This window comes from Pipistrellus kuhlii, unplaced genomic scaffold, assembly GCF_014108245.1.
Source record: "Pipistrellus kuhlii isolate mPipKuh1 unplaced genomic scaffold, mPipKuh1.p scaffold_m20_p_19, whole genome shotgun sequence".
Classification (NCBI taxonomy): Eukaryota; Metazoa; Chordata; class Mammalia; order Chiroptera; family Vespertilionidae; genus Pipistrellus; species Pipistrellus kuhlii.
The window spans coordinates 11,179,056-11,188,065 of NW_023425504.1; the positions used below are offsets into that span (position 1 = coordinate 11,179,056).

At 38.9% G+C, this 9,010-nt stretch overlaps 1 pseudogene; it reads left to right on the forward strand.

Annotated features, from left to right (window-relative positions):
* The first annotated feature begins 1,296 nt into the window (after positions 1-1,296).
* LOC118721999 lies at positions 1,297-1,846 on the forward strand (annotated as a pseudogene).
* The last annotated feature ends 7,164 nt before the right edge of the window (positions 1,847-9,010 follow it).

Consider the following 9,010-nt stretch of genomic DNA (forward strand, 5'->3'; position numbering starts at 1 on the left):
TAATATGGGTTCCAGAACAACCGGAAGAGGAAAAAAGGTTACAGAACTTATTTGAAAAAATGTCAGGAAACTTCCATGAAGTGGGGAAGAAAAAACTCACACAAGCACAGAGAGGACCAAAAAAGATTAACCCCAAAAGACTCACACCAAGACACATCAGAGAGACTCTTTAAGGCTGCAAGAGAGAGACAGAGTTACATACAAGCGATCTCCCATTAGATTATCAAATGATTTCTCAACAGAAACACATCAGGCCAGAAAAGAATGGATGGAAACTTACAAAGTGATGGAAAGCAAAGTACTGAATCAAAGCATACTCTAACCAACAAGACTATCATTCAAAATTGAAGGGGAAATAAGGAGCTTCAGAGACAAAAAAAACAAAACAAAACAAACAAACAAAAACCCACTACTAAGGGAGTTTATCACTACCAAGACAGCAATGAAAAAAATGCTAAAGGGAGTAGTATAAAAGGAAGAAATAAAAAGGTAAGAAGAAACACAGGCACAAATAAAAAAAAATGGCTACAAACAATTACATTTCAACAACTTTAAACATAAATAGACTAAATGTTCCAATCAAAAGACATCGAGCGAGTGAATAGATAAAAGACATAACCCATATATATGCTGTCTACAAGAGACCCACCTCAGAACAAGGGGCTCACACAGACTGGATGTAAAGGGATGGAAAAATATTTTTCAGTCAAATGGAAATGAAAAAAAAAAAAGCGGTGGTAGCAATACGTATATCTGACAAAATATACCCTCAAAGTCATCATTTAAAAGGGGAGACATTGGGCAAATGTGAAAGCTTTACAGAGACTGCAGAAGTTTCATGGGGTTGGGAGACTACAGAAATGTCCTTGCCTTAGTCCTAGTGTTAGGTGTGGTGTGGTTGAGGCTGAGTGTTGACTTATGAACCAGGAGGCCATGGTTCAATTCCGCATAGGGGCACGGGCTTGGGTTGTAGGCTTGATCCCCAATAGGGGGCATTCATGAAGCAGCAATAGATGATTTTATCATCATTGATGTTTCTCTCTTCTTCTCTGAAAGCAATAAAAATATATTTTTTTTAAAAAAAGAAAAGTCCTATGTTGGTCTAATTTGAAACTTACATCTGAAACTTCAGTATATTAGGTATAGCCAAATGGACTTCAGTTTCTAAGGCCACTTGGTAAAAATAGAAAAAGATATTTAAACACTGAAAAACAATTTATAAAAATACTTTCAATAAGACCTCTGGTAGGAGGATGGAATAGTTTCTTTAAAAGTCAGATCAAGCTTTTCACGAAGATGGCGCCAAAAGCGAAGAAGGAAGCCTCTGCCCCTCTCAAAGCCGAAGCAAAGGAAAGGCTTTGAAGGCAAAGAAAGCAGTGTTGAAAGGCGTCCACAGCCACAAAAAAAAAAAAAAAAAAAAAAAAAAAAAAAAAAAAAAAGATCTGTACGTCACCCACCTTCAGAGGGCCAAAGACACTAAGACACTAAGGCTCTGGAGGCAGCCTAAATATCCTTGGAAGAGCACACTCAGGAGAAACAAGCTTGATCACTATGCTATCATCAAGTTTCCCCTGACTACCAAGTCAGCCATGAAGAAGATAGAAGACAATAATACACTTGTGTTCATTGTGGATGTCAAGGCCAACAAGCACCAGATCAAACAGGCTGTGAAGAAGCTCTATGATATTGATGTGGCCAAGGTCAACACTCTCATCAGGCCTGATGGCGAGAAGAAGGCATATGTTCGACTGGCTCCTGACTATGATGCTTTGGATGTTGCCAACAAAATTGGAATCTTCTAAACTGAGTCCAGCTGCCTAATTCTAAATATAAAAATTTTACACTGAAGAAAAAAAAAAGTCAGATCAAAATAGGTTCAGAAAGTCAAAACATCCTGTACTGTGGTTCCAGGTCAGGAAGGAATAATCTCAGGACAGCATGGAGAGGTGCCACTAAAATGTCTCCACAATGGTTTATGGTCAACTTGTCCAATTTTCCTCAAAAAAGACTATAAAGTTGAAAGTTACTCTTGAGGGTGGGAGGGTGAACAGAAAGAACTTAAATATTGTAATCTCTGGAATGCTAGACAATCTGTATTTGGCCAAGAAGTCTGAGATTGCTAAAATACATTAATTGTCTTCCAACTTTGAGAGTAGTGAAGTAGAACCTTGGAAGTGGAACCCCAGAGTTGAGGACCAGCAGAGCAAGAACAAAACTCCAGAGAGTGATAGTTTGTTCCAATAAAGAGCCCTGTGGATTATAAGGAAAAATGAGAAATCTAGACTGAAGGTAAAGGTTGTAGTTTACTAAACTAAAACCTGTGGGACACAGAGCCAAATATTATCGAGCTTATTAACTGTTCTTGAATCTACATTGCCATGGAGAAGCATACCTTATACTAATTAATTTAACATGAGTCTGTATTTTCAGATTCTATATTCAGCTCCATAGACAAAGTTGCATCATTCACAAAACTATGATTTTTTTGTATGCAACATTTGAAATATTTTTAATGCTCTAATCTATTGATATTTCCCCCTTTGGGTTTCAGTATTTGTGATCCAGGTTTAATGAAAACATCATCTAGAGTTGATTCTATAGAAGCTCTGTGCCAAGATTTCTAAAATCAATTTTTCAGGGACTTCCAACATGATAAAATGGAAATAGAGTTTTTAATTCTTTCTGGCTTTATAACTGCTTAGCTCTTTTAGTTTCGCTCTACCCTGAGAGAAAAAAAATATGAAGTACAAAGAAATATTTGATAAGCCCTTATAGTTTAAATGTAATAGGTCCCTTCAAAAAATAAAAGGATATTTTACAAAAAGTTACTGTTTGGAGATATTTAAACAAATTTGGGGACGGGGAGGAAATGGTGTAGTTGAAAATGATGGTATTGATTCACGAGTTTTACTCTTGGAAGGAAACAATAAAAGAGAGTCCATTTTAAATGAGCTTCTTTTTTTCCCTCCTGAAGGAATCCTAGTGTTAGGTGTGGTGAGTAGACACTTGCTGGCAGTAGAGATATAGAGTTAAAGTAATAAATCTCTTAGATGCTTAGGGAAAATAGCCAAACCATTCAACTCACACACCATACATCTACCTCCCTACAAGGCTATTAGCAAAAACCCAAGACCCACCCACTTGTTTTCCATAGACTGTCTCCCACTGATATTAAATCTCAAAGCACTGACCTTCTGAACTTTTCCATTAGCATTGATTAATTTTCTTGTCTAATGTTCCTTGTGTTACTTCAGATAGAATATCCCATTTCCAGCTTGGGTTATCCAAAAAGCAAATCCCCAAACTAATTCTATCTACACAGACAATCCCTGCTTCTTTTCAGGTATATAGGAAGGAGGATTACAAGAGGTTCAGGATCCATAGTAACCGAGACTAGCAAGTAAATATAGCAAGCATAAAAAACTGTTGAGCCACTCCATTGTCCCATCAGCAAACCTGATCCCAGGATGGTATATGTCTTACAATTAAAAAGTCTAAAGATAGTATTTGTGGTACAAAGGGTGACAAGAAAAGGTGGCCAGAGGTAAAACCTTATTGAACATATTCAGGGATTAGGTAAAAAGTTACCTGGGGAGTTGAGCAATGCTCTTTAGAACCCCAAATGTTTCCTTTTTACTGAAAAAACAGTCTGAGAACCTATTAAATGAATTATGCAGGTGTCTGCATTCTTTGAACATCATTGACATTTTTTTCTGATGAGTGAGGGAACTAAAGATGGAAATTGGAGAGAGGGCAGCGGGGCTAGGAAGTAGAGGTGAGTACCAAACACTTTGGATAAACTTTCTAAACTTTCAGGAATTTCTGTAGACCTGCTCTGCTGAGAAATAGCATTGTTTTCATCAGCCTTATCCAGAAAAGAAAGATAAAATGCTAATAAATGGGGTGAGCAGAGACTGAATAGATGGTAGAAAAAATTGAAATTCTGATACTAAGATGGTCTCATTTTGTTCTTAGAACTCTTCTGCCATTAACAACTTCCCTACAGCTAGCTGCAGCCTCACTTCCCTGTTTATGTTCTCTCTGAAGCAGGAGGTGAGCGACAGGTTTACTTGGGAAATAGGACAAGCCTGAAAAATATACTGTCTCCTGTCAAGTGTCCCCAGGCTGACTTGGAAGAAACTTTGAGGTGGAAAGCTGGAAAAACAAGTTCAGCATTTAAGTGATTGGTAATCTGGAAAAAAAAAATAAAGAAAGAAAAGCCTTTTGCATATGACCTGGATCAATTCTCACTCCAAGGGGGAAAAAAAAGGTTACTATTGGTTTCTTTTTTATTGGGTTTATTGGGGTGATATTGGTTAGTAAAATCATATGGGTCCCAGGTATAAAATTCTATAATACATTATTTGTCAATTATATTGTGTGTTCAACACCCCAATTCAAATCTCCTTCCATCACCATTTATCCTCCCTAAATCCTTATTAGAGGCCTGATGCATGAAATTTGTGCATGGGGGAGGTGTCCCTTAGCCCAGCATGCACCCTCTCCAATCTGGGACCCCTCGAGGAATGTCTGACTGCCCATTTGGGATTGGGCCTAAATGGGCAGTCAGACATCCCTCTCACAATCCAGGACTGCTGGCTCCCAACTGGTCTCCTGTGAGCCTTCCTGATTGCCCCTAACTGCTTCTGCCAGCCTTATCACCCCTAACCACTCCCCTGCCAGCCTGAAAAATGCCTAACTGCTCCCCTTCAGCCTGTTTGTCCCTAAACTTCCCTCCCTTGCAGGCCTAGTCACCCCTAAATGCCCTCCCTGAAGGCCTGGTCCCCCCTAACTGCTCTCCCCTGCAGGCCTGGGTCCCTCCCAACTGCCCTTTGCTGCAGGCCTGGAAGCCACCAACTTTCCTCCTCTGCCTGCCTGGTCACCCCTAACTGCCCTCCCCTGCTGGCCTGATCTCCCCCAACTGCTCTTCCTTGCAGGCCTGGTTCCTCCTAACTGCCTCCCCTGCTGGCCATCTTTTGTCCACATGGGGGCAGCCATCTTATGTGTTGGAGTGATGGTCAATCTGTATATTACTCTTTTATTAGATAGGATGTCCAAAAGGCATTTTCAGATGCTTCTTTACAAAATCTGAGACATTAAATAGAAGTTGAAATGATATAGAACATGGAACAACTCTTCAGTGTTCTTTTCATTTTTCTTCTCTTTAGCTAAAGGCCAGGCCTGGGAAATGCCTCTGTGACCAGGTGCCATTTCTAGTTGTCTTTCTCTTTCCCAGCCATGACTGGGCTTAGGAGAATCTGCTTGAGTCTTTGTGCCAGAGCCAGCTGTCATCCACACTGGGGAACTTTACATTTAGACCCCAAAGGGTCACGATTAAAACCCTCTAAATGGACTGAGGCAATGTAAGTAGGTTATCTAGGACAGCGTTTTTCAACCGCTGTTCCGCGGCACACTAGTGATGTTGCCTGGTGTGCCGTAGGTGCAGACAAGACAAGAATTTTATAATTTTTCACTATTTTGTTTACTTAATATTTCATAATAAAGTAATTATAAAATACTTTCTTTGTGTTTATTTGATTCCTATTCAAGAGAATTACTTTATATATAGTCAATATAGGCACAGAGTTAAATTTTTTAACATTTTCTAATGGTGGTGTGCCTCGTGATTTTTTTCATGAAACAAGTGTGCCTTTGCCCAAAAAAGGTTGAAAAACACTGATCTAGGATATAAAATTCTCCTTGGAATTCAGGAAAAAAAAGTATTAGAGCATATTAAATCTCTTTAAATCTTTAAAGTACTACCAAGAACTTTCTTCCTAGGCTGGAAGATCAACTTGCCAAGTACCTAATATCCAGTTGAGAAAGAGCTACATAGTGAGGAGTAGAAACCAAATAAGTCACTGTCATTAAGTATTCTGGTACAGCGTTAAACAGCCAGATGTAATACAAAAGGGAATGGTTAAGATTATGGCTCACAGTTAAGACATTTTTTTCCCTAAAGGTATTTAAATTCCAATCTTCTTTAAAATTGGCCTGGCCAAGTAAGCTCTTTAGGTAGGCCTCTAGGCCACCATTCTTTTTGAAGTCTTATTTTTAATATACAGATTTATTATCTAAAGTTTTACATATGTCTCCTTTTCTCCCAGCCATGAGGTTACATTGGTTAATAAAATTATATAAATTTAAAGTGTATAATTCTATAATACATCATCTGTATATTGTATTTTTTCTTCACCACACCAAATTAAATTTCCTTCCATCTCAATTTGTTCCCCCTTCACTCCCTTTTACCTGACCCACTCCCCTTTCTCTCTGGTGATCACCATATTATTGTCTATGTCTATAACTGTATTTTTTTTCATTGTTTTTTTCTTAATCCCTTCCTTTATTTCATCCAACCCCCCCAGCTCCCCTCCTCTATGACAGCTGCATTAGAAGCATATAATGACAAACAGTGAAGGAGACAATATTGTGCAGTGGGAGCTCCACCCTCTCATTAATCCTCATTGCCACACTATGTGGTGGTCACTTCCTCACAGGACTGAATTCTTGTATTCCTAGGAAGCATCTCTTGGAACCTAGTTTCCAATGTAAATCTATTTCCTCTTTCAGGGAGAACTAGAATCTCTAGAATCTCTGGCTGCTTGTGTAATTACATTCACAGAATGGATTGCAGACTTGTCTGAACAAGAACTCAAACAAGCAAAAATGCAAGTCTTGGAAAATTAGACCTACCAAATGAGTTATGCCAGACATGTGAGCACAAGCACTTGGATGCAAGAAACAACTTTCTGCTCCCAAAATGCCTAGTGAAGATTTTCCTTGTCATAGATAGTCAGCACCTGTTCTGGCCCCAGGAAATGTTGCATAGAGTGCCAGGATTGGCAGGGCTCTTCATGACAACATAGTTCAGCCTCTCATATTATACATGGAGAAACTAGGTACAATGAGGTCAGATTCAAGGTCAGATTCAAGTGGTAGAACAAAGGTGTGTGCTTTATTTTGATTTTTGAAATATCAGAGCTTTCAAGGTTCTTAGTCATGTAGCCTATCCTTCCCTTCATTTTACAGAAATACATATTGAGGCCCAAGAATTGAAAGGGGTTTGTTCAAGGTCACAATATTCAACTAGGCATTAGAATGCAGTCTCCTAAACCATATACAAATGTTCTTTCCTCTATATCATGGTACTTCTTGGGGTTGGTTTGAGAGCAAAGCAAGAAAATGAAGTTACTGGGATCTTTGATGCCCAGTCTTTTAAACTGTCCCTGAGGTTATCCTAAAGTTCCTAACCCAAAAGAAACTCTAAGACAGATGGCCTGGGGTCAGCAGGGCTGCAATAATGGACCTCTGAAGTCATTTGTTTACCTGTAACTTGCCTCTATGGTTCCACTGCTTTGCTGTTGGCTCCCTTCTGCATGGTTACCAAGTGATAATGCCATCTGATAGTCTGTTTTGATAACATGACTCAGCCTTGGGTCCCTTATATTGTGATTGATGTGATCGAGAGTGACTGAAGGAGGAAAGAAGAAGAAGCTTGGTTGGGGGAGAAACTGAGGGTCACTTGCTAGACTTGTCTGAGCTCCTCCATATACTCTCTGCTGTGTTTCTTCTTTCCGTGGATAGAGCAGAGGGCAATTTAGACATATTCAATAGAACATACCAGAGAAACTACCAAGATATGCACCTCAAGAGAAGAAACAAAAGAGAAACTTGCATGTGGGACTAGATGAGCATTAATGTTCTAAGAAAGTCTGATGGCAAAATATGTATATAGATCATTCTGCAAGCACCAAACGCATCCCTCACTGAAAGTATCTAGCCAAATATTCCCGGTAGACCCCTAAATTTGCTCTGGCTGTGTGCTATTTTGTGCTTGTCATGGCCACACTTTTTCTGAGTAGCTAGCTTTATTCAGGGACCTGCTTCTTTAATCACACAAAATGAAAATCTTGCACCCTTCAAAATAGCAGGGTCTATCACCCAAGGAATTAGATTTATTTTCAACTGAGCAAAAGCATGAGTAACAATCTCTTCTTTGTCCAGAATTAAATACAAAACATTGCATTTTCATGTGCATTCTGTTTCAGGGAATTCTGAAGAGCAAAGACCACATCATCAGCAGTAAAGACTGTAATCTCTATAACTGATGAATAGCAAAGACTTTTTAAATGAGAACAAAGAGCTGCATCTTTCATCTTACTACCAATCTCATCTGTCATCCCACCAACTTTTTAAAACTAAGGAGACTTTCTCTCTCAAAATATATTAGGCATCAATGGCAGAATTTCAGTTTCTGAGCTCTTATTAGTAGAGGACAGAGATTTGGAGGGTTGAAAATCATGCTTGGTACTTCTCTGATCACATCAAGGTAGAACCCTATGTCACTATGTCACTCTTATAATACTTAGCACAATTTATGTAGAATATTGGGGTGATTTGCAAGGAGAGCTCATTTCTGACTAGTAGCCCATCATAAGCACACTCAGATTCAAGAAGATGGTATCCATGGATGTTGCTTTCAATCCAATCAAAGTCCATTTCTGATGGGAGTCTCTTATCTTCCTCTTTTTCTCTCAAAATGTCCCAATTCCATCCTGCAAGCTTATAAATAATCTGAAGATTTTAACCACGGCCAGGGATTGTTCTTTATGGGGGAGGAGTGATGGATCCTTCCATTCAATGCTCCTTACAGTCTCATTCAGAAGCAGCCTTGGATCTTTCAAAGCCTTTAGCATATGACAGTCATGTTAATATTGAACTGTCTTTGCTTCTTGCTAATATTAAACTGTTCTTGATGGCAAGAATTTGATGCATCATTATGCTAACAGCCCTCTTTCCAATAGAAGTAAAGAGGAAAAGAAATGAAGTTAGTTAAAGAGACAAAGAATCCTGCCCCACTATACATATATTAAAGTTATCTGTCTTTTGTAGTAGACATAATTTCCTAGAGGGCAGGGACCATGTCTCCAGTAGTGAAAGCATTAGTAGCTCAACAATATTTGGGCAGAGCATTAATAAGTACATGAATGAATACTCCATGAGCCCA